Source organism: Athene cunicularia (assembly GCF_003259725.1).
Source record: "Athene cunicularia isolate RWA chromosome 8 unlocalized genomic scaffold, athCun1 chr8_part1, whole genome shotgun sequence".
NCBI lineage: Eukaryota > Metazoa > Chordata > Aves > Strigiformes > Strigidae > Athene > Athene cunicularia.
Window position 1 is genome coordinate 23,227,199 of NW_020799109.1, and position 27,553 is coordinate 23,254,751.

The following is a 27,553-nucleotide window of genomic DNA, read 5'->3' on the forward strand; positions in this document are numbered from 1 at the left end:
CCTAACAAATTTTCTTGTAAGAATATGAGTGTCCAGAGCTCTTATCCTGGACTCTAATGATTAGATTCCATGGCTTCTTTTACAAGTAGGTATGGCTACAAGACCATGCTTTCGTTGGAGATTAACTATAGTTGTCCCTTCTTACTATACATCTGCAACAGAAACCAATTAAAGCATTGGACCAAATTAGTTGACTTTATTGCCAGCATTGTGGCACTGAAAAAAATTTTAAGCTGTCTGAAACTGTGCAGATTGCAATTCAGTCCCTTCTCAGTCAGTTGTCTGCACGGAGAAGCCAATGCTCAGCTTCTACACATGGGTATACTGAATGGTCCCCAGGTGCAGGGTTAACTGACATTGTGGAGCAAAAAGCCACACAGCTCTAATTGAATTTTTGATTGCCATCATTGAAATTCTTGATCTGATTTCAAATATGCAGTCTTAAAAGTGAAAAAGAGTTAGCCTCATTAACTGCGTTATCTTTGGATTCTATATATCCCCAACAGAGCAGATTAGATTTCACCTTAAACTCCTATCCAAAATAAGAGACCATGCAAACATATGCAATTAAAATGAATTAGTTCAGTCAAAGACTAAATGTGAATGATGGATGCACAATGTTTTCAGAATTCTTATTCTACCCCAAAAATGAATATGGCAAAGGCAGATAATTAACAAATCCATTTCCAGAAACTGTTCCTGAAGGATCATATATGATTATAAATATTAGTTTTAGCTCCTGTCCTTTGACTTTCATGGACTTTAAATTACCCCAAAAGGAGAATTCTAAGGACAAGATGAATCTAATCAGGTACCACTATGAACCTTTCCCAGCAAAACCAAGTGCTGTTTGGCACTGCAGGAAGACAGACTTCAATGTCTACTCAGGCTCTAATTTGAAGCCTCTGGATGTATTCAATGGAAGCCAATATAGCCTAAAAGAAACCAATTGTCATATTTTCATGTCCAATTTACAGAGTTGTGATACACTAGTTAGAGGAGAAGACAGTGTGAATCAGATTGCTTCTGCCTTTTGCTGCCCTCAGAGGAAAGGCATAAGTGTCCCTCTTTCTCTTAGTCTGCACAGACCAAGGTCAGATGTGTCACATCAACTTGTCCCCACCTCATTCCCCCACCCCAAGTAACACCAGCCCCTCTTACATCTCCTAGCTCCACAGCTCTCTGATAGCAGCAGTCTCTGGCCTTTACTAAGACTAGTGCTCTGCGTTCATTTCCATGCACCCTGTGTTCAGATTCTCCACCCTATTAGCACAGTCTTCTGTAATAAGTTCATCTTTATTATTTTTCCCCTCACTGTTGTCATTTACAAATCACATTAATGTAGAACAGCCCTTTTGGGGAGTGCTCTTTTACCAACTGCATTGGCTTATGGTGTGCATATGTAAACATCAGGAGAAGCAGGAGCATGTCTATCTTTATTTTAATATTATTCTCTGCATAGCTTTTATAAATTCCCTCTATTGGCAACCATTTATGTCCAAAAAAAAAAAAAAAAAAAAAAAGCACCTCAAACCATAGCAATGTTGACTTTTTTGCTTTACCAGTGTGCTCTCATACTTATGTTCTTACAAGGTAAAATTAGTATAAGTGGCAGCATGTTTCCACAAGGCACAGCAATGAAGCTGTCATATCAGGAAAGCCGGTTTTTCTCACTAAAAAAAATTAGAGAGAATACAAGCCACAGAAGGCTTTTTCTGAGAAGCCATCTGCTTTAACTATCAGACCACTTCCTGCTCACTATCTTATGCTATTGCAGGGGTTAGGGCTACAAAAAATGTCTCCCCCTGTCAAGGAGTCTTCTTGCACAAGAGCCTGAGCTCCAGACGGCTTAGATAGGACTCTTGTAACATCCATGGTTTACAAAACTATCTTAAAGACTTAAAAGTGACAGAGAACTGATGAGGAGAAATCTTCCCCTTGGCACTGAGAGCAGGACTGGGTAGCTACAGTGGGTTCCCTGACCCAAGCTTCATCACCTGAAGTTAGAGCCATCTTTGCATTCAGGAGTCCAGAGTTTCTCACAGTTTCTCCAGCCTGATAGTACTCCAGCTTCAGAGGACTACCTGTGAGTAATTATTAAGCTACTATTCATGCTGAGGCAAAGTGAAAAAAACAAGGCCAGCAAGCAAGCAATGGCAGTTGTTATTTAATAGTCACAATCTTACCAAGGACTGACCCACACTTTTCACCCTCTCCCTGCTGCTGAGCATCTCCCTACCATCTCTGAGCTCTGATGCAGTAACTGTTCTCCCATAGAGAATTCCCTCGGGGCCTTGCACTGTCCTCCACTAGCCTCCTTCAGTGGCCAGCATTTCATTTATGTTTTGTTTCTCAACAGCTACAAAATGGCTTTTGGGTTTTTTTTCCCTTAAATTCCAAATCACATTCATACCATTCTATCCAGTTGGTGTCTGTCCACTAGCCTATGTGAAAAGAATTGTGACCACTTTACAGATTTGCATCAATAAATCCATTATCCCAACTGGCATCCATGCTTGTCCCACCAGACCGAGTGTTTCATCTAATGTCCAGCAAGCACCAAACCTCAGGGGCTGCTCTGTGACATTGTTGTGGCAATGAGGAAGAGCTCCACCAAACCATGCTTGTTTTCCAAATACAGCATCTGCATCTACTATACAGACTTCAGCTTGCCTGAAGATATCAACAGATGGATAGGGGAAGGGATGTCTGATTATCTATTGACTATATTTTGTCTTCAGAAATCCGTGGAGTAAAGTTAGTAATACCAGCAGTCTTGCACACTTACCAGAACAGCTACTATTGCCATTGGACCTGCTCTTAGTTTATCTGCAGTAAGGCAGCCAGGCTAGAGCTGTACTGTGAGGGTACTGGTATTTCTCTGCTAGCGAAGGGTTCCTGATGCAGAAAGAGCCAAGCAATGCATGGCTGTCCCACCCTGCCATGCTGTTGCTTGGCGACTAGTGGCGATATCATCTCTCCTATAGTCAGATCCCCCCCTTCCCACACAGAGAGCATGCAAAGGGCTTTCATGCTGTGTTTCCATTAAACGCAAAAGTTCAGGAGTAACTCAAACTGTCAGGATTTATTCTGAATACCTTTGCCTGTAATAAATAGAAACCCAGCTCTCTCATGGTTAAACAAAATGAAATGCATGCAGTGAAAAAAATTAAAACTATTGAGCCATTAGATGACTCATAATTATGTGCATAAATGTTCTGATTTTAATGGTGAAAGGTGTGAGCATTAGTAATTAATATTAGATGTTGCCAGTAAAGATTAAGCTTCGTTATCAGAACACTGGTTGACCTCTTGAAACTCCAGATCATTGCAAATGAGATCCTTTTTTCATTACACAGTTAAGTGTTCACATACAGCATCCTATTTCTGATGAATATAGCAGGCAGAAGGGGTGTTTCTTACAGTGATTTCCCTACAGATTTGAGAAGCCTGGAGTGGGGAAGAAGAAATTTAAACAACTAGCTGCTGACAAGTTGGTTTATGCCTTAATTACTATCATAAATTATTTTTACCTGAATATTCTGCTCCAGTTGTGAAAGGGTGAGGTGTTTTGGTTTTTTTTTGGACTGAACATTTGAACAACTTAATGTGTAATTTACATACCAGGCAGTGTAATTCCTGGTCTAGTTTCTAATAGGACTTCTGGAGAATTAGGGAAAGGTACCTAATACTGTTCCTCAAGTGACAATTTTTGGCTGCTGAGCATACAGCCCACAGCAGCAGATCATGTGCTGAATGATCTATAGGGAAAAGAAAGGTATCCTCTGCTACAAGACACTGCTAATGCTAGGAGTAGCCACCATGTTATTCTCTTGCTTACTGTTTGCTTCTATTTCCAGCAGAAAGAAGTAGACCCATTTTACATAACATTTAATTCAGCCCAGCTGCTGGTGGGTGGATGGCCATATCCTTCCTTCCTTACCTTTTTAGTGACATGATCTGCTCTGGAGCCCATCAGGCATGTAAGAGAGGGTCACCTGCTGACAGCAACGTCAACAAGAGCGCATATCAACCCTTCTCTGTGGCAGTGACTGGAGCAGCTATGGACTTTCCCTCTTCTGTGCAGCTCATGGTATCAGCACACAGCGAAGGAGTGCCATTTGGGAAGAGGGCAAGGGCAGCAGGCCAAGAGAATCCAGTTAAGAGCCACAGATGTCTCTACATGTCAGTGCACTAATACCTGGAACCACCCTGACCCCATGCTGTATAAACAGCAGCAAAGGAGCAGATCCAGCCCATGAAACATTAATTCTGTTGTGTCTGTGTGGTGACAGGCAAAGCAAGAGCAGACTCTGCTTCCCCAGCTGTCCTCATGTCTCACCACTACTTCCAGAGCAAGCCCATCCAGACCTACCTACTGCCTGTTTCACTGTCACCAAGTTTTCTACAGTTAAAATTTATGATGATATGCAACATACTTGAAAAGATGTAAGCTATGAAAAGCAATTAATTTGCATTGGCCATTCAAACCTGACAGCAATGCTTGAATAACCTGGTTGCTTAAGCTTCTCCCCCATCCCATTTTGCTGCAGCGTTAGATCATCCTGAAGTGGGGGAAAATGGGATTCATTTCATGAAAACATGAATAAAAGTGATTTTTCTTTTACATACCAGAACAACATTTTAAAGTGAAAGAGGAGAAAATTGCATTAAACACACTCAACTACATTTGCTAAATTATTAATCTAACAAAAGCCAAGCAAAGAACATACATTATGGAAATGCTGCATTTTTTATTAATTAGCTGAAAACAAAGAAATCTCCTGGTAGCTTGCTCTAAGATTCACTATTGCTTAGGAATGAGATTTCTAAATAAGAAAGATAAATTGCTTTATAATTAGCACAACTTGTAACTCACCATATATGTGAACTAACAGGTATATTAATATCACTACTTCTACAAATACTCCTTGTAAAAGCACACCCCTCGCACCTTGTACAAAGGAATCACGCTGGGCTTTATACCACACAAAACAGTCCCTATGGCTGAAGTAGCTCCTGAGGTACAGAAAATTTAGAAGATATACTTGGGAATGCAATAGCTCCTCCTCACATGATAGCTTTGAAAGGCTGTTTCTGACCATCCTTCTTAAGTACTTGCCTCAGAAATACAGTGCCAAAATAAAACTGACTGTATCTTTGGATATCTGAATAAGGCAATGATTTTAGTAGCTGACAGGCAGTCACACATCAGTCACTGCCACTCTCCAGCCTGGCTCAGGCTCCCAGGCTGGGGAAAAGACTTGGCTGTTACACTCTGCAGCTGTAATCTCCCCAGAGAATTTACCTGGGGAGGCAGACAAGGGCCATTCCCAGGTGGTGAGGCAATACTCATTAGGATATATAACTGGGCCAAGAGTCATCTTCCTATTATAGAGTTTCTAGTGAAAGGAAGTATTAAACCAAATGGAAAGCCATCCACCCCATCAGCTTTCCAGCAGCTCCTTTGACTCCTACCATAAAGCCACGGATAGGAGCTAGGTTTATAAATCTGTCCTATCCTGGTTTTGGAAGAGGTTGACTAGTTTCTTAGATGCTTCCTACACAATATTGCTGCTAAAAGCAATTAAGGGGCAAAACCCCTCCTTCTTCCTAATTAAAATACATGTTCCAGAGTCCACCAATCCTTGAACACAGCTCTTCTTTTTCAGTTTCCATAGAATTTGGAAATAAGTATGGTAGAAGCTTATTTAGTTTCTGTAATACATAGATATTTACCTACCATCATTCAAGTCACTCTTGGAGAGGGATGCCAAGTTAGCCTTACTTTGAGCTAGGGCTTGGAATAGCAATGTAATGTTTGCAGCATTACTTATGGAAGCCATATTAAATACATTGTGTGCCCTGCAATACCCTTAGGAACAACAGTTCTTTCTTAACAGTCAATGACAGTCTGCTACAAACATACATAGCATTACATGTACATTACAATAAAATCGAGGTTAAATAATTTGGTATCTATTTTTACATGAAAATACCTAGACAATAGATCACCTGATTCTCCTCTAAGTCTGCTTGCTGCAGAAGTTGTCTACTAGAAGTATTATTTATAATTTTTTGCTTCTTCAATTTTCCTTTAGTCATTAGAAAAACCTTTTCCAGCTCAAAAGCATAAGAAGGACCTTTTAATAGAGACACAGCTGCTGATGGCAGCACAGTCATCTGGTATGGTTCATACCCTGCTCACTGCCAGCGGCCAGGCGTAGCAGAAGGTCCAAGTAACTTGGGTCAAGCAGGTAACAGGATTCCCTCTGCAGTCATTTCCCACTCGTGTGCAAAGCTGGGTACCAACTTGCCAGTGCCCATGTTACTACACCACCCAACAACTAGACAGGAGCAAGAGCTGATGCTACAACTCAGATGATGGGCTGTATTATCTCTGCAGCAGATGCAAGTCAGCCCTGTTCTTTGCACTGATTTGTACCAGTCAGAGATGGGCATTGCCCTTCACTACCACATGAATACGTTAGAGAAATTATTTATTAATAGCTGTGCTGCCTGTATTGTATTAAAAATCATATGCTTCTCCCTGACAACGCCTCTATAGTGTATGTAAGCGTATTTGTTCATCTAAACCACAAATAAACTAACTACTAGATGAAGACCAAATTCCTCATTAGTTAAGGAAGGAAGGGAAAAGGCAAGTTTGACATTAGCTTTTAGGCAATACCAGTTTTGAAGTGCCACTTAGCAAGATATATCTTTCCTCCAAATTTATTGTCAACTTTTTCCTGCTATAATACTTATGTCTGTAGGCTTTGACACTTCCAAGCTCAGGCCTAGAAACTATCTGTTCAGTCTTTTTTCACCTTTATGGGCACAGCTACATAAATGATATAATAGAAGTCTTTATTTTAAAAGCTTTTTCTCATTAGTGTCTGCTCTCAGTTCTATAAATCATCAAGCTGTATACGTGGTTGTGCCCTGCCATATAACTCCAAGTACAGAAGTAGACAAATGAAGCTGTTACCAACCAATACTATTTGACATTAACCCATACATTCTGAGAACTTTAATTACATATTTACTATGATTTCAGATTAAACCAAAATTGCTTTCAGTGGCACATAAATCACATCATAGTATTCACATTGTTCCCAAATGTAGTGAAATGATTTGTTTGCCACATTTGTGACTGAAGTCCATCTTCCATTAACACAATAGTAAATTACAAGAAAGTATTTGTAGATACTCTGATAACTCCAGATCTTTCTATGGCTTGTTCTGCACTATCTTGCTTACCTTCTGAGGGAGGATTTCTACATCATCTTTAGGTAAAATACAACAGCAGGTATGTGCAAAGCATTGCCTGCCAGTGAAGGTGGCTCTATCTCCTGCTTTGTACAGCTAGAAGCATTGCAGTTTGTGGTCAACTTTCATCCTCATGGAAGTATTACAACAAAAATTCAGAAGTGATCCTGCTAAAACGTACAGTTTCTCCACAGCCAAATACTTTAATGAGAAATAAAGTCACCAGTAACTTACTTTCTTCATCTGTCCAGGTCTTGTTCTGCAAGAGGTGATTTTCAGACTTTTCTCACTGTCTCAAACCACACAGCTCTTATTCAGCTCATTTCCAATAAACACTTCAATGAAGCTACGGTCAGCTTCTAGAAATACCTAGACAGGAAGAAAAATTGCTTGAGTGTTTTATGTAAAATCCAGAATTAACGACCACAATATTGAAAAATCCTTTTATACTGATCTAAAAGAAGTCTCATTTGATCCTTTTATCATCTGGAATATGCAAATACCTATATTAAATATAGTTACAATCACTTTTGCTCTCATGGGTCTGTATCTTTATATTTCATTGCAATGAAAAATATGGCCCTTGCCAGCTAAAGAATAGGAACTAGTAATTCATGGGGGAAAAAGTCAACTTTTCTTTAGTGCTCTTTATGTATGCAACAGCTCTTTTCCTCTCCTGTGAGAGTGTCATAGCTGTATCTCAGTACTTTGGAATATAATGCCACTCAGCTGTTGTGCAATTCTTCAAGACACAATTTAGAGTTCTTACTAGGAAAAGGTTTTATTTACTGACTTACAGAAGATTACAAGATGAGGAATACAGACTAATAAAGGATAAAACGTTGTGCTTGCTCAGCATTAATTTATGCTTTAAAAGCTCTCTTTAAACAAAACATTTGGGATTTTACTACCCTTGCGACAGCCTAGTTAGTATAACACTTACTTTGGGAGATAGGAAGGCTGAGAAACAGTTATTATAATTCTTTCTTGAGTAACATGGGAAGAGACATCCACAATATAGAGAATATTTGGCTTACAGAGAATATTGGACACAAAATTACTAGCAGTCCAGTGCACAATGGGAGCAGCCACAACAAGGCTGAGCTATAGCGTGCTGACTTGCTGGAGTGGGAGACCTTTCAGTGTTTATTAACATTTCACATATGCTGATGTTCACACAACTGCTACCAGAGAAATTGCTGTCTTCCTATATAACAGCCTATACTCTTTAGACAGCTACAGCAGCTAAGCTCCCTTCCACTCCTAAGTTCATGGGTGAGTTTCTGAGGAAGAAAAGGATCCATTCAGATTCACCTCCTCGACCAAAACCACAGTAAACTCCCTGGTTTGTTTACTCTTTGTCTTGAGAGAAGGTCACGTTTATTACTGCTCTCCCCTGTCAAGTTATCATTAAAAAATACAAATCCATTAGCCAAAAGCCAAAGAGAAAGCAGTAGCATTGCCTGCCTTGAAACTTCACAGGGCAGCTACACCTAGGTAACTACACTGAAGGACAAAAAAAACAGAATTAGGTTTCTAAATTGGTCATGCAAAACAGGTACTTTGAAATCCTTGAAAACAGAATTTTTAAGCTCTCCTGCTATCTCAACTGTTGCTTTCATGCCTTTCACACCACAAAGGAATTTTAATTAGACACTTCTCCTTTACTGACAACCTATCTTCAAGTTGAATGGCAGGAAACAATCAATGCCTTGATGAATAAACTCTCAATCAAAGCATATCCTTACATTTGGTTATCACAAGCTTCCTGAGCCAGAGGAGCACTGTGAAAGAATACTCCTGCTATTAACCCTATCTGCACTGCACTGTCAGGAATGGGATGATTAATCCATTTTCCATCTACCCTTAACAACACTGATCATACTGATCCTCACAATAGTAACCTTTTGTTTTAGTCCCTAACTCTGTTACTTAAAACACGCTGTCAAAAACATTTTTCAAATTATTCTTTTTCTACTGAGCCATTTCTAGCATAAAGGCTAATCATACTGATCCATTTTGCAATATAAAACATTCAGTTAAGCCGCACACAACATTAGTGGTGATTACCAGAGATCAAATGGAAGGGCAACGGGAAGTGACTTATCTGCGCTCAAGTCTGGTGACCCCTTCATTCCTTGCCAGAGAATGTGAAGGAACAGATTAATCAAACACAATGGCCATAAGTTTGGGTTTTTTTTTTTCTGTAAGCAATCGGACTTCCACAGTCAGGAAAACACTGATGAGTTGATTCGTGATTTTCTCAGAATCCACAGCTCAAAATCTTGTGTTTGTAATCAAACTGCAGCAAATAGCTATAGCTCTACCTGCCACCATGACTCAAAGGGAGGACATGAGCAGCGTGCAACTATTACTCCCAGGATGTATTCCCCAGTGCTGAAAAGCCTTCTGACTAAAACACACTGTTTTAGGGTTGCTGGACTCAGAGGAGGACAGAAAGGCAGATGTGAGAGCAAGACATCAGAGAACTATTTTAAGAGCATCAATGTCTGGCCTATGTTTTCATAGGAAAAGTCACTAAGTGTAATCCATTCTTAATATAAGACCTTTGACTGAAATATGTCTACCATTTATAATAAGATTTATAACTTGAAAGTTATTTCTGCCCCCACCCGGGCTTTATTAAGGGGGAGATGGGGAAGAATAAACATACTGATGAGAAAACCTTATATTAATGGATTGACAGAGACACTTTTGTGGATGACGATAGAACTGAACTTATCCATTTTTAATCATAATGTATTAACCTGTGGTAGAGAAGGCCAAAGTCAGCAGTGCATTTAAGGAAGTCTTTAAATCAAAGGAGACAAACAGTCATACTACTGGCTACTACCATCAGATCATTAAGATGCTTAGAATTAAGACCAGGCTTAACATATTGCTGGATTGTGACCTTAACATTGGCAGAGCAGAAAAGCAGAAAATCCATATTATTTAACTCTTATCTTACAAATATGTCCTATCATTGCAGGATTCTGAACTGTTCAGAAAAAAAGAGTTCCTCTGGAGTGAAGGTTATGGGTTTAAATTTAGGAATTTCACTTGTAGCGAGTGATATTTGAGCAGGATGGTCAGTGTGGTTTACAGAATACATCCCAGCCTGAACAGCTGCCATTGTGTCCCAGTAGATTATGTCAAACAAGGATTTTGACCTAATTCTGGCATGACTGTTGTTTAAAGCTCAACCTGCAGCTGACTTGATTTCCTGTTTTTACCTCTTTCTCCTTCCTTTTCCAATACATTTATCATTTTTATCTTGTTCTTAATAGGAATTTCTGTTCTGGGCATGCTGCAAGTGATCCTGATGAAGTGGATGTACTCACCAACACCTAGAGCATTTTAAACCCTGGAACAGCCAGATGGTGAAGAGACAGTCTCTGCAAATGCCATCATAGCAACAAAGGCAGTGTTCCTGCAGACAGAAACCGTCTCTTGGGAGGGGAAAGCAATAGAGAGGATAGGTTGATTTTGCCCAGTTTTCTAAGGATCAGCTACTTATACTGCTAGAAGTCTAGCACACTGTGCCATGCAGCGCACACAGACTCAAAACCAGCAGGTGCGCAAATAAGTGAGCCTATTCACAATCCTACTACTGAACTGTCAAAGGATTGCCTCCAAAGCCATATTACACAGGGGCCCAAACAACAAGTGGTTTTGTGGAGCTTCGGGATTACCCACTTAATCTTCTTAAAGAATGAAACAGAACAGCCACAGAGGGGTCTTACTGAGGAAGATCACAAAGTTCATCAGCTGAGATGTGATTATAAGAAAGCTAATCAGTTTAGCTGTAAAGTAGATGATACTATTTGTTCTTTGGAAAGCTCCTCAGCTTCCTCAGAGATTCTCTTTTCTCCCCTTTCCCTGTCCTTGTCCCCCTTCTGTTTACTCCCTTTTGTCCACACACACAGATTAACATGTTAAATTAATATTTCATTTTAACCAAGGAAAACCAATTACATATTAAAAATATTTCCTACCTATCAGTGGTATTCCAGTGTTGTACAGGAAGAGCCTTAAAAAGCCAAGGAGGAATTACTCCAAAGTTATCATTTCCATTTGTACATCTCGCTTCTATTTGCGTCTACATTCACTGTGTTGCTGTACTTAGTTTTCAGTGGAAACAAGCTTTCAGGCTCTGCACAGCAGGTAGTATCATGAAACCACTGAGACACCATATATCTGCATGGCTAGTCTGTCCAGAAATCACACAGGCCACAGAAAACAGATATAGTATTTATATTGTAGCAAGGCAAAGCACTGTTAAGATACCATCTCCTAGTTCAGGGTTCTCCAGAAGCTCTGCTATCTGGGTAAGGATTAATTCCTCACATGCCTAGACACTCATTTAAATAAGACCTTTCAGACCATACAGTAATACGCTTCTCCACAGGAAGTCAACCTTTTTGTCTTATTATGAACAATTTTTAGCTACAAACAGAAAAAGCACCTAGTAGACAAATAAAAATGGAAGATTTCTTGACAGTGCGATCATTGCTCCTTATTTTCTGTATCCCTGCTTAAGACCTAAATTACAAATCCAGGGAACTTTCTTTTAAGTTTACCAAAACACAAGTAGTAGTAGCTGCAGGATTTATTATCTGAACACACATTTGTGGAGCTTGGATTAAAATCACAAATTCATTTCACTTACCAGTCAATAAACAATCAGCTTTCTGTAACTCCTCCACCTGTTCAGGCTTCAGAACTACATCCAGAATTTCAAACAGTTTACACTCCCAGAAACTACATAATCCCACTACTATTTCAAATACTTCACTTTCTAAAGCCTGTTCTTAAAAACCTCTTACTTAGCAATAATTGTCTTGAGGGTTCCCTGATATCACTTAGGAAATGGCCTGATTGGCCACAGCAAAATCATCCCCATCTGCAGAGACTGATGAGGTAGGTCAATCAGCTGCCAGACTTTGGGTCTCATTTTGTCATCTCATAGGCTAAAGAGCCTCTACTACCTAGGATTATTTCCGTATCAGAGTACTTACATACTTATTAAGCCTCTACTCTGGGGGAAATCCTAATAGTTAATTTTTACTATATTACTTTCTGTTCTTTTCACACTTGCGCTCACTGAATCAATATAATAAAGATCTGCAAGACAGCTGTAAAAAATCATGGGATATATTGATAAGTCTGCATGAGTCAGAGAAAGAAAATACTACAGAGTCTAACAGGAAACCTAAATTGATATAACATGTATAATAAAATTTTAACTTCCATTTATTTTTATTTGATTTTTAGCTATCTCTGAGTTTGGTTTGCAGAAGGCTTGTTTGCTACTTTATAAAAATCATCTCATATTAACTCTGCATAGTTAATAATGTTTAACCATTGGGACAAATGTAAATGAATCTCCAGAACTGCTTTCCCAGGATCTATCCCAGCTTCCTGTGCAAGGGTAGCTAGCTCAGGTACCTAGCTCAGGGTAGCGGTGGAAGACAGAGGTCACAAGGTTCCAGGATCATGAAGGAGTACCACATCAGTCTTGGTGTGTTCTGTGTACAATCAGATTCTGCATATGTATTTATAGACCAGGTTAAGAAATTATCTGATAGATTACTTTAGTAACACTTCTACACAGAATAGAACACTAGTGTGGGAACCACCTCTTTAATAACTGAGAGAAATTTTTTTAAAGTGGAACATTTATAGCTGTTCTGTAGAGAAGGATACTGTAAACAGAGTGCTTTATCTATACCTTTCACAGAAGATTGATTCAAGACAAGTTAAATCAGTTCTCCACTTTCATGGTTTTACTCCTTGGTTGGTAATATTTATTACACAAATATAGCAACACCTTGACTCTGGGCCACTATGCTACAACTACTATGTCTGGCTTTTTTTTAGGTTTCCTAATTTTTCCAGTTCTAGAAAGATTTACAAACAGTACTACATACATTTTCTTTGATCTTAGTTCAAGAAAGAACTTGCACGTGTTCTGCATCACACCTCCTCTCAGGGAAGCATGTAAACACATGCATTGTGTTTAAGTGCTCTCCTAAGGCTATTTCCTTGAGTCAGGACTTAAACTCAGGTCCACAGCATGTGGTTTTCAATCATATATTTCTTACGCATACATTTCTTCATGGCTGATATGACATAACTTGTCATTACCTCCCATGAACAGGTCATTTACTTTGTCACCTCAGAGGAGTCGCATTAGCCCGAGAAAACCTGCAGTATCAACCCATCCTCCTAAGGTCACTGAGAAATTAAAGAAATTCTGAATATGAGAATATTGTTTGTGTAGCTATGTAAAGCATTCTACTTGCTGGATATTGTTTCTAAAATTAAATTAAAACCATAAAAAACTTTGCCATGCATTCCTCTAGTCTCTTCAGGCAGGGCTTTATGATCAACTCTGATGGTATTTTACTTGCATAGAAAAAAATGCAAGTAAACTTGCCGAACTAGGCAGCCAGACTTATGCTAAAACACATTTTTTTTCAGTGAGCTGTTAAATAAAGAGCCATGAGAGAAACTGAATCTGTAGTCTTTATTGAAAAACAAAACCAGTACTTGTCTAAAAATGTTCAGTTTTATAGGAATTGTATGAAAGGAACCAAAATCTGAATCCAACACTACTTCTCTTTAATATACACCATACTCTAGATTGCCTGTCAAGCTGGGGAACACTGCAGATATGAATGCAGCCAGTGCATATGCTGGCTTTCTAAATAAAACCTGTCAGCTTCATATTCAAGGGTCTGTTTTCCATGTCTGTCTTCCCAAGCTAACCTCTCTCAGCACTCCACTGTAAATTAAAAATCTAAGTTCCCAGGAGTGTGGCTGTTGCTCAAAAGCAGAGACAACACTACAGATTTTTGATGACTTCCACAGCCTCAGGCATGGATTTAGGGGGCAGTTAGGAAGAGCTGTGGGGATGTGCCCCTCTCCACCACTCCCAGGGTTGTGTGGCAGCATGCTCTGCACCACTCCCCTCCATAAACCAGCTTTTCACATCCGAGCTATTTCAACCCTGACAACTGAATTATTTCAGCCCCCACTGTTGATTTCAAACTGTGTTTCTGGGATGGACCCTACTATAAATTGATTACTGCTGAAATTGTGATCTCTTTGAAACCAATGACAAAAATCTCAGTGAATTTTCAGGATTTTTGACACTTGAGCTAGACTCATTTTGTGTTTATGAGTCATAGTTTTTTCCCCATTAATTGAAAAGCCTCTTCCCTCCTGTAGAGACTTACAAAGAAAGTTCTTGATTAGGTAGTTAGCTACTACTAAAGTAGTAAGTTCAATTCAAAGCCCATTTGAGTTCCTACTGTTCCCAGACTGTGCCCATACTAATGGATACAACCTCAGTATTTCTTTGAGCTCCTCCACCTAACTCCATTGCCCCCTATCTGATTTAGGTTTAAAAATCACTTAGGACAAGGTTTGCTTTTCTGCCTCCTGTGTACCCAACACATGGGGTTGCCTCTGTGCCTGGAGCTCCAGGTACAGCAATAATTTGGCTTGGAACTAATAACTCTGAGAGCAAACAGGTCCATGGGCCATTTCCAGCTCATGAGTGGGAGATCCGCGAGCTTGGTGCCAATAAAGGACCATACGTGCCATCCTCTGCAGGTTGACATGTTCTCGGCTCAGCGTGTTAGAGTGAGAATTTTGCAGGCAGCTGCTGGCTTTATGCCAAGGGGTTTTAGATCTCAGACAGAAATCATGAAACAGGAACCCAGGCAGACAGTATAGCACGAGGGGATGCATTGATGGTAATCTGCATTACTAAGCTGGGAAGTGGCTTGCAACAGTTAGAGGGTTTTCACAGTGTTTATCTTAAGTCCTTGATGTAATGAATTGCAATACTGAAAGTTAATAAGCTTATGTATGTGGATCATGATTTCAAGACCTTTCTAAGAAAAGGGGGCTCACTCTTCAGTCTGATCAGTGGCAAAAAGAAGTAGGTGTGCATTAAAAACAACAGTACAACATCAAGATAAGCATGTGGAATTCTTACCTTCACACAGACTCTGTAGAAATCAGGCCAAAATTCATACCTTGAAAAACTAGTTAAATTACAGTATTATCTCCTAAATGAAATACTTTGTTAAAGGAATAAACCAGGATAGAATCAATTTTTATTGCTCTATCATGTCTCTAAACTGATTGCAGCTGTAATAAAATTAGGGATCCCATTTCATTTAAAGCAAGGAAAGTAATTTTATTTACTTTTTTCAGTCACACCCCCACACAAGCACACACACACACAGAGCAATCAGCTGCTGTACTTGTTAGCTCACTGATTAAATACTTTGTCACTTAACTCTGGACTAATTAAAGAGAATTGAAGCTGCCTGTGCGTCAGCCAACGTGGCATTAACTTTAACTGTAATTCCTATGCTTCACTCATTCCTCGTCTGCAGGGCTGGGGGAGGGAGATCCTTTTTGCTTCTTGCAGCCAGCAGTTCTACTAACAGATCCATCCTCAGCTGCTGAGATTTCTTTGGTCAATAACTTTTGATTGCTGTACTAAAACAGTAAAATTTCCCCGTATCTGCAGTCTTGTCAGCTTTGCAACCCACAAGGATGCAGTGTGTGCATGGTGGAAGTACAGTAGTGAAAGATGGTTAACAGTTCAATATCGTGGCTCTAGCTGGTATCTGATACACACTAGTGATGCTGGAGGGCACACAGACCCTGATTATTTAACTGTGAAAATGTTGTTTGTCAAAATAATTGCTAACTGTTACAACTTACTCAGAGTCCTAGCCCCTGAACGTCTACTAACATGTGAAAATCATAGCTATGTTTTTAAGGGGTATTTTGTTTGTTTTATTTAGGATTTTGAGACACAAATCCTAAAGCCTCAAAGTCTAGACACTAATCAGAAAGTTTTCCAAGTCTTTACATTTGAAAAGTCATGATTTTTAAGCGAACATCAGGATTTTTGAGAGTTTGACTCACCAATTTCAAATTTTGTCACCAAAGTGCAATTATAGCCCAGAGAAAACATACAGCCCAGGAAAACTCATTTCAAAGTTAACTACCCTAAACATATGCATTTGTCCTCTACCCTCCAAATGAAATACACTCTACTGACAAATGAAGTATAGATTGGTTAGCTGCGTAGGTATGTGTCTATGTTTGTAGTTTATGGAGCTGATAAATTAATCTAGGCTGACACTTAGACTATACATGTTTCACCATCACGTTTTTTGGAATATAATCAAACAGATGGTGCATGAATATCACAGTATATTCTCAGGTTTCCAGAAGAGTTAATTTTTTTTTTTTTTTTTAGAATGGCAGCTCATGATATATCAAAACTAAGGTTGTTTCACCCTTCTCCCTACAAACTATGATTTTCAAAGGTTTATGATGTAACAGTAAAAATTCATTGAAGCTAGAAAAATAGCCTGAAATGAGGAATTCAGTTTTTCTTGAGAAATATCAAGCAAGCCATCCCATCATTATAAAGTTTTCATTTTTTAAATTTTCCCCATGCATTCATATAAATGGGGGGGAGGAGGGAAGAGAAAGTTCCTAAAAATAAATAAGTTATTTAAAGAAGGTAAATAATTTGTAATTTTACATCAAATTTTAAAGAGGTTTAGTACATGCCAAACAGGTTTTTATTTCATTTGTGGATGTTATAAGCCAGCAAAATCTAGGAAGCTCAAAGTAAAGAACAATATGCTTTCTTGGTCAAAACATTTTTTAAACATCTCAATTGGAGAGACTTTGGAGTCCAGAAATTGGGCTTTTAAAATATCCATATAGATTGTACACCCAAAGTTTGTTTTATCCATTCATCTGCCAGTTTAAAATACTTTAGTCTCTGCCATTAGGATATTTAAAAGCATTAATATCAGCCTTAGACAGTGCTGTCAGGCTGCAGAAGCATCATCTTGCTCCTGCTACAAGATGGGTTGACTCCAATTTTTTCACCACCCTTTCACAGGTAAAACCAGAAGCAGAATAGGGTCTAGAAAAGGAAAGTGTGAGTCTTTCCTTGAGCTTTTAAATCTATGGTCACACTGGCAAAATTTTATTTGGAATTTTATTTTGGATAGGTTCAGGTATGTGCATACAGACGCATGCAAGCATGCCTTTTGTTACTGTACGTTGTTTTAAATATATTGAGCCTGTCCTGCTTAGAATCCCTTGTTGCCTGTCACAGTGTTTCAGTCCATTCTGTCACCTCTATGGCTTCCACTGTTATCCCTAGATTTTTGGGGCCCTATGCAAAGTACGATGTACAGGTTCATATCCACCTCAGAACTTCCTCTCCTTAATTCCACAAGTTAGGCTGTGTGTTATTTCTTTTTGGAAGCTCTGCAGATTAGACAGCAGATGAAATGAGATAGAAAACAAAATCATACAGCATTTCAGACTTGCCTCCCCTATCACTACGCTCTCTGCTGTCTCTGGTTTCCATCTTCATGTTCCTTGTCAGTTTTCTTGTGTTTTTTCCTGTGTGAGTCTGTAAAATGAGGCTTCTCTGTAAAATTCCTCAGACACCCATATGACTGCACCCCATGCACGGTGTATAAATGTGGCTTTGGTAGAAAAGTGCACGATGGCATGACTGTGCCAGCAATGTAGCGGATGCTGGCAATCACAGCACAAACAAACCCCTGAAGCTGCTCGTAAGCAGCACTGTGAGTGCCAGTCCTGGACAGCCCGCAAGGCAGCACAGAGCTGGGGCAGCAGAGGGAAGTTACTGGGGGGTGGGCAAATTGTGGCAAATTCTCTTGACTGCAGAACAAAATTACCTGCAGTGGGAGGGCAGGGACACGTCACTACCTCTGTGAGACATAGCTCAGTGCTAGCGTGCAGGCTATGGCTGACTCACTTTGCTTTGCCTGGCTAAAACATGGGATTGTCCCAAACAGCCTCTCTCCAAGCTCCTATCAAGAACAAAAGTGGCATAAAAGCCATAGGAGTATACAGGCAGAACCAACTGGCCCATAAACAGACAAAACAGAGGAAAATCAATCATCACAGTCTTATGCCCTTGGCCTCCTGCTGTCCTAAGAGCCCAGGAGGCCACAGAGCTAAACTAGTGCAGCAGAAGCAAGCGACCAGCTGTGACCTGGATCATGTATTACATACCCCATGACAGCCCCAAGGATAGTTCTGGTCCCCGGTATGCCACCGTATGCTCTGACTTTTGCACATCTGAACATCAGGGTGATCCTCTCCTATTCCTTTATGGCACCTTCTGCTTGGGCTGCACCAAAACAGAGGTCAAAAATGGGATTCAGAGGACACGTTTAATACAAGATAAAAGTTATATGCACACAAGACTAGAAAAAAAAGCTTGACATCTGTTGCAAAACGGCATTAATTAAGTATTACTTTAAATGATGAATCCTGGCCCATTCCCATGTGAACAGCTGGCAAATGTACTGTTACAATCAGGTTGGATTTGGGAGGTTAGGGGTGTTGTTTTTTTTTTTTTTTAATCAAGATACTTCGTTATAATCACAGTCTATTAAGACTTTTCCATTAGTTTATTAAGACTGCTGCTTGTTGTCTGCATGAGCTACACGGAGCATCTTGTGTCTCCCTAAATAGTGCTTCTACTGAATATGAAACAATGGTACTACAGGTAAAAAAGTAACCAACATACATTAATAAAGCCTTTTGAAAGTGTAGGCTTAATTTGCACTCTTTGTGATCATTTAAGTGATGAAAGACTTTTGTCCTCAGCATCCTTGTTTATTCAGATGGTTGACTGCTACATGTTCGCTATTTCTTTTGTTTTCCTCATTCAGTATATGTTCCATGCCTTGTAAACTGCATACCTGTAATAATCATCCTATTTTGTTTAGATTAGAGAGATTCGTACATACTGTGCTCTTTTTCTGAACAGATTTGCCTGGAACGCTTTCAGGCTGACATTAACAAGATAAGGCAATATGCAATACAGACATGCTATACTACTTAGAGTCATCTTGGAGCTTAACTATGTGCAAGTCTGGGTTGGGTTTTTTTTTTCATTTAATGCAGGCCCACACCTATCTATGACGTTAGTGATGGTCAGTGATTTTTTACTAAAAACTTTTCAGTTTTCCCTGGATCTTTCCCATGCCAGAGAAAGTGAAATCTGTTGCCTTGGCATACTGAGGGAAAAACTTGGTTTGGTTCCTAAATTAGAATATTGTAAGGATACTGCTGTTCTTGGTGATTCCTTGTATGCACAGGTGTAGGATAGAATAAGACAATTTAGGGTTAAATGCTTCCAAAACCTGATAAAAAATAGTTCACTTTATATGCTCAGTGTGTACCCAGTGAAATCAAGAGAAACTATTTGTACCACTGGCAGTAGAACTTGTTCTTATCTATAATATTCCAGAAAAAAATAAAATTAAAAATCAGAGTAAGATTGGCTTTGATGACAAACCCTTTGGGGCAAAGACTGTCTTCTCACACAGTACCCAGAACACACTGAACCCAAGTCACGACTCTAACTTCTAGAAACTGGCACAAAGAGGAATAACACAATGATGCCATTACACCCATTACATGACATCCTGTGGTATCTCTGCTGACACCTTGCATATGGACTACATATTGCTCGAACCCCTTAGAAGAGGTGAAAGTCCAAGATACCTGTTTTCACTGGCCTACCAGGCATGCCTTTAATATTTTTAAGATCCATATGTTGACAATTGCAATTCGCCACTGTGTAAAATATGGGAAATGTCACTTATTTAAAAAGGCTATATTTAACACACACAGAAACTGCATTCAAATGCAGTTAAGGTTGTGACAAGCCACAAAATGTGTAAAATTACAAATAATGCAAAATGGGCTTCTTAGTCAGAGAAATTAAAGGTTTCAAAGTGCATGAAACCTTTGCCTCATTTCCATGTAACTCTGCAGTGCAGAGCTGGTGGCAGGCTGAACAGCTGGTAGTTTGCTATGCCATTGGTAAAGAAAAAAGTGTTTCTTTTCACTCTCTCTTTCTATGGAAAATTATCTTCAATTTTATTATAATGCAGTGCAAGTATAATGTTTATTCTTAGCAGCATGTCTCTTCAGTCATGCTGTGAAAGTAATTGTAACAAAGGGAATATGAAAAGTATTCCTAGTGAAAATAACATCTTACTTTTACGTAGATTTTTTTTGTCCAGAAGGGTTCCTAGCTGCTCTTGCAAACCATTGCCAGCATCTTTTTCTCAGACCCTCAAGGCAGCACTCAGCCCCAGTGCTTGGCTGTGCCTGCACGTGCAGAGCCCAGGCAGAAGCATCCTGGTGGCTCAGCGCAGATGAAGAAATCATCATGATAAAGTCACATCTTTTCTGTGAATCTAAGATCTGAAATTTGCTTTTACCTTTACCTCTGAAAAATGCGTTACCTCTTGTCATACCCATCTCCCAGTGGTTTCTGGAAAAATATCTCAACTCCTTGGCATTTCTGCTGAAACCTTATGTGTTCTTGTAGAACTGTGGCCAGGATGCTCTCAGCCTCTGCACAGTTCTTGTATTCATGTGGCTGGTAAACCTGTGAAAAGGACACCAGAGAAGACTGAAGCATAGACTGACTATTGGCTCAGAGAAGGCAAGCTTTCTTAGGACAATTTTTACTCAAAGGTCATGGATCCTTTTCCCAATTTAAGAGGGAAATACATCTGGATTGGTTGATCAATAGCAGAAGGAAATCTGGGCACAGTGGTGTGGCAATAGAACTCCCACAGGAACGTTTCTGTAGGCTTTATCACTTCTGGTTTATGCAACTGTTGTCCACTAAAAGTAAGTGCTTATATCTCTGGCTGGCTATGATACCTCTATACCCTAATAAAACACAGTTATTTTGTGGCAATTTTGCTTACTTCCACGAAGTATTATATCATGCTCAAATTCTTGCTGCTGTCACAAATGAAGCAGTGTATTTACCTGCTTAGAATCTCTGAGAGGGAAAAATATAAATTAGTAAATCATTCTATCTATTAGTAAATCATTCTGTAATTATAATTTTCCATCTCTTCCAAGCAATGTACCTTCAGCAGGCTACAATGCTGGCTTAGTAGCAAGTTTTTATTAAAGGTATTTTGATGTTGAGTGGAAAAGTCTGATAATGATCTTCCAAAAGTAGGACTTCAGGTTTCAAAGCACACTGCCCTGTAGAGCAGGGTGCACCCTTCAGTCTAGGAAAGAAGTTGGACAGCACTTAGAAGGGCTGAGAACTGAGATGTAAAGTTGCCCGTGGATGCAGGAGGACAGAAGAGGTCATCAAATCAAACACAAACAAAATGTTCTTAATTAGCCAAGAGGATTCCCCTGGAGCAGGACAGATATGACAGAGATAAAAGAGACTTTTGAGGGAGATGAAAAAATAAATAATCTAGAAGAGCAAAAAGGCAAACAAGTCCTAAGCTCATGAACGCATGTGAAGAACAAGGCAAATGCCTGTGCATGTCTGCACACACACATAGGCAGACACTCAACCTCCTATGCAACCAATATCATCTTGGGGGAAAAGTAAACCTCTGCACTGACAAAAACACACATCTTCCTCCCTCTTGGCTTTTATCACTTATTCAGTTTTCTGGCTAGAAGTAAATGGTTTGGCCACAATAAACTATCAAGAGAAGTAACATCTGTTATGGAAGGCAAATTGGCAAGGACTACATTAAAGTGGGATTTGAATAATGGTTGTTTTCCTCAAAATTTAGACTATTTCCAATTTTTTTATAATGACAGATATAATTAATTAATTTGCATAAAATCAGACCACACACTGTTTTTATTCCTGGGCTTGGACTTTAGCCCAAGCTAAACATATACACATACATTCTGATGAGAATTAGGCCTAAATTGCAGCCTCAAAAATCCTTCCCCAAACTGGAGAGGACTCAGAGTTAGAGCTTTATTTGCCTCAATTTTATATTTGTTTTTCACCTTAAAAAGTTCTGTGGAGTTGTTTCAGATTTATCCTTATATCCTTATGAAGAAAAACCCTTATACAAAGTTGGGTCCCAAGCAGCAGCTTGCTATCTTGTTCTAAATTTACTTGTCACATTGACCTAATATTCATAGTCCTATTTCTATTCCTAATTTTCACCAGAAGTATATCAGCCACAAATGCGATAAATACACATGCATATGCTGTATTCCTATTTATTGTACCATGGAAAAGTACTTTATGCTGTAATAAAAACAAGTGTATATATAGTAGGAAGCATTAAAATGTAGGATCAGTTACTATATTTTGAAGAATCACTTCCTCTTTCAGCCTGTGTGGGCCTATACCTATTCTAATAACCACCACATCCGAAAAATGAATCCAGTTATGTATATTCCTGATACCGACACCTTTACTGGAACAGTGCAGTGCAAACAACATAACAGCAACATAAATTCTCTTTTTTATGCATCCCATTAATATATGAAAATGTTACATTTGCGTTTAATCCAGACTCCTTTAAAAGAGTTGAGAGGACACAGGAGGAATATGTGCTCATTCCTGCACGGGTTTCTAATTCCTGTTTGGAATCCTAGCGAGAGCGGCAATCCTGGCAGTGATGTTCAAGAATTTGGTTTATGTTACCAAAACTCAAAGATGAAATTATAGTCACAGCATATGTGTATACTAGGGGAAATAATTTATGGGTACGTACTAGAAAAGCTGCTCTTGTCCTTTCCCTAGTTGTTCTCTTGGCTGCCTCCTCTCCCCATTTGATAAACTCCATACAATAAACTGTCACAATGAATCCGTCTCTTTTTTGCTAAATTACAACTGTTTTGAATTTAGCTCCTTGTATGATTACCCAGGGGAGCTGCCATCTTCCTGTCCTTTTACACTCCTCAAGTGAGATTTTTGCCCAAGGGAGCCCTACCACTTGCTAAAACGTAATACACTTTTTTTGTCGTGAGCAAGTCGGTGCTGTTTCTAGCACGCCAAAGCACATCAATGTCAGTCAGTGCACTCTGTAGCTTTGCAAGAGGTTTTTCCCACCACAACTTGTTTGTAAAACAGTGAGAAACATATAAAATGTATCAATCAACACATTTTGGCAATTAAAGAAACCCAAGGTTTCCCAGGTCGTATTGATTCTTCCCCATGGGAAGCTCAAATCTGGGTAGGGCACACTGGGCAGTGGGCTCCAACATCTGAGGGCAGAGCCATTTAAACCTGTTCCTCCAGTGCCGTCTGCAAGAGAAGTTGGAGCTGGTCAAGCTGGAGCTGCTGTCTCAGTTTCATAGGGACTGCAGGACGGGTGCCACTGGCAGAGACAGAGGAGCTCTTCACTGCCTGGGGCCAAGGTCCCTTGGACAAGGACAGTTGCACCACACCAAATCTCAACCTACACCAGAGTTCACACTGCTAGCTGTGGTTTGCCATGGCTACATTACATTTTCAGAAAGAGTGGGCAGACTGCAGCCTCAAATTTCATACACTAGCACTTTCAAATGTATTTTAACATGGTCTAACAATGTAACTTTAGTTCTTGTTCCAGTTTCACATCTTTTTGGCTGAAATATTTTTCCTTTGGAAAATACAGTGTTATCAATACATTATTTCTCTGAATAAATTACTCAATTTTGTTTAAAGGTCTTCATCTTCCAGCCAGGACAACTGAAGAACAAGTGCTTCAAAGCAACATTTTAAAATAGCCCTTATTTTAAATAAAAATTTGAAACGATGATTTTTGGTTTTGCTTGCTGATTCTAAATGGAAAATTTGATTTTAACATGTGAAATTGCTTCTGACTGATGGAGCAGTCAGCACCTTCTGCTTTGGCATTTCTAATCTAAAACTTTTTGGAAGTTTTTTCTCTTGCAGAACTGTTGAAAATATCAACTTTGATTCTAATTTGAACCTAAGGTAGTACCAAAGTATAACTATTTTCCCATGAAAGGACGATTTGGTTTCAGACAAGGGGTGAGAGCAGGGAGGGAACAGTAAATTACTGCCATGAACAGAAACTGCTCATGCTTTTCTGATTTTTTTGCTCCTTAGTGCCATATATACTCATTTGCGTGTTTTACCTAACAGACTACTGTTTTTAATGAGAATTATGTACACAGGTTATTCCAGTTCCAGACTAATACAGGTTTTACATTCAGCTTTTAAAGGCACAGGTTTCCATTTTGCATCTAATTAGTTGAAGCAAATAAAGCGGAAGAGTCAGGAATGCCCTATAATACCTACGAGAATACACTTGCTCAGCGTGGCTACATACCCCATCACGTTCAAGGCACATCCGACAGAGAGGTATGGCAAGCACTGCCAGCAACACAAGGGCTGGCAAATCACACTTGAAGCTCACTGCAGTTCACTGATTTACAAGGCAGAGGGGAGACCATGTAAACAGCTCCTGAAAACTGCCACTGAGCCACCAGGAAAGGCAGCTTCTTCAAGAAACAGGCTCTGCCATAGCATTACTGTTTTCATCAGGAATACAGCGAGAGCCCTGGGAAGGCAGGAAGGGTGGGCAGCTGGCACCCTGCATCACTCGAACCTTCTTCTTGTTAAGCTTCACAAGGACAGAGGAAGAGGGAAGGTGGTACCAGTCAAACAGGGCCCTCAAGAGCTGATTCAAAGGTATATCACCTGCCCAGAGAGCAGCACAGCATTTATAAAAGCAGAGCTGCCAACGGGGCAGGTGATGCACAGAAACCTCTGTGGGCATCCATGCTGGGAGGGCAGCTGCCCTGGCCCTTTGGCCCCCAGCTCCTGCCCTACTCCTGGGTAGGGACCCGGGCTGGCAGGTCTGAGAATGGTAGCACCACGAACAAAAGCCACGTCAAGATGTTTCAGCTCCAGCAGGAACACTCCTGCTACTCTCCCCCAACAGAAAAATCTGTGAGAGGAAGAGTCAGAGATCCAATGCAGTCTTTCAGGAACAATCCTAGTGCCAGTGTGGGGAGGAGACAGCTGTGCCACCTGGCAGCCCAGCTTCAGGGTGGAAACATAAAGCCAAGGTCCCAGGGACAGTGATTGCCTGTGGCATTTTCTGCAAGTGTGGGAGTGTTAAACATAACAGTATCTGGGAGAAGTTTCAATTTGGATAAACTAAATTACTGCTAGATTTACAGTCATATGCAGAATTATTTTTTCTTTCTCTGCCAAATTGTTCTGTGGTATTTTTGAGCTACTGTGGCCTAGACCAGAAGCAGGTGAAATGATGAAATGATTCCTGCTTCAGGATTAAAAGTTTCTTTTAAGTCTCCCTTTTTTTTTTTTTTTTTTTTTTAAAACTCACAGAGCAGCTAAAACTGAAATCTAGAAGTAGCAATATGATACCTATTCACTCTATTTTGTATACAATTAAAGCAGTAATGTGTAAGACTAAAGTGCTGTTACCTGATCATTTCCAGCAGTACTTGTGTAGGGGTGACCATCAGCTCAGCTCTGGGATGAGTAAATCCATTATATTCTAAAAGGAGCTACAGATAGGTTATTCTCCCGCTGGAAACTTGTCTCTCTTGTTCAAGAATTTTTGTCTTTGTTATTATTTCTTTTCTTGTAGATTTGCCAATGTAAACTTTGGCATTCAATGGATCACAATGAGCAGGTAACTTAAAAGGTATGCTTCACTTTAAAAGATGGTAAGCTCCTTCTTTACTGTCCACATGAAATTGCTAGCTATTATGTTATTAAACAAACTTATAATGTGTGTGCTTAATTTCTTTATGCAAAACAAAGCAGATAAAAACATTAGAATTGGAAAATGCTTTTCACCAAGCTTTTGCTTCTGACCTGTGGAATACAGTTTGTTTTACTTGAGATTTTCTTTTAGGTTATATGGGCAGCAAATTGAATGAGGCATTTCAGATATATTTTATGCATTGGACCAAAGTCTGATCATAAACGAAAAAAAAAGGTGCTTCCCTTAATATACCCAGACAAACAGAATAATAATAAAGGGAAGTTGAAACTTAATTTAAAGATTCACAAAGGTTTGTGACTTTCTCCAATGAACACCTCTGTGGAAGAAAAAGAAATAATATTTGATGCAGGAATACTAAATTACAAACCACCCTATTCTCTGATCGAAAGCAAGAGAGAGTGTGACTGCCTGAGTTGTGCTGCTTATTGGCTCCTGTATCATTGATTCTTTTTGGTACTTTCTATCTAGAGCACAATTAAGTTGTTCAATCTTCATCATCACGCTACCTGCCAAGCTTCACACTGCCTGAATTGCACTGCTTTGTTTGGAAAGAATTAAAAATTATGTACTAGAAAGGGTGAAAGCGTCTGATGCTCAGGTTTCAGAACGAGCAGCTGTTCTCATAGTCATCTATCAGAGTATCAAGAACACATTATTGTTGCATGTGCTGTATATAAGAATTCATGAGAACTATGTGAGAGCCAAAACAACAAGTGTAGGTCATGATTTTTTGCTTTTTAAAGTCTGTGCTCACATTTAGATAAACTTTTCATTACCATGACATCACCCGTCTGATTCTTCTCATAATTCTCAGATTGTTATCAAAACAGAAGTTAGCATATGGGAGGTGGAGCAGTCCTAGCTTCTTTACTTCATAAAATCTTGCCGATATCAAAGCCAATAGGAGACTGTAGCCATGACTCTTCTAAAAATTACTCAAAATTAGGTTACTTGCATTCCCAACAGATGAAGTCATTGCTCACCAATGGAAATACATGGACAATAACAGACTCCTCTAACAAAGAGCAGATCAGCTGGTGATATAAAACTGGCTAGGAGTTACAACATTTGCTGCTGTCCTGATCCTATCACATGAGTTGTGAGATGAGGAGTGCTTTGCAATCCAATTTTAAGAAAAGAGCAGTATGCCTGAAGAATAACCGAGGAGAATCATGGACAGCTACAAATAGGAAATCTCTAAGCAACATATCCTGTGAGCATGCCTCTCGCTAGAGGAGCCACCATCAGGACTTTATTCCCACAGATAATTACACAGAGGAGCAATTTGAAGCAACAAAAATGTGTTTTTAAATGTTTCTGATTAGAGGGGGAACCCAAGCAGCAGCGTAAATAACAACAGACAAAGAGAGTATGAGCACTGCACTAAAGAGGCAGTATTGTTGCAAAGCTGATAGAGAGACTAAAATTTGCCAACTAAAACTGCTGATCTAACAAAAGACATTATCCTTCTAAAAACCTTGCCCATTTAATGCTTAGAACATCAGCACTTCAATAACAATGCCATTAGGCTTTTACATATGCATACATACATACACACATATCTCCACTGTAATGGCTTGTATTGATAAGCAGATTGTTTAGGATATTTCTTAAGGTTTTTAGCATAGTAATGATCATTACATTATCAAGGAGGGGCATAA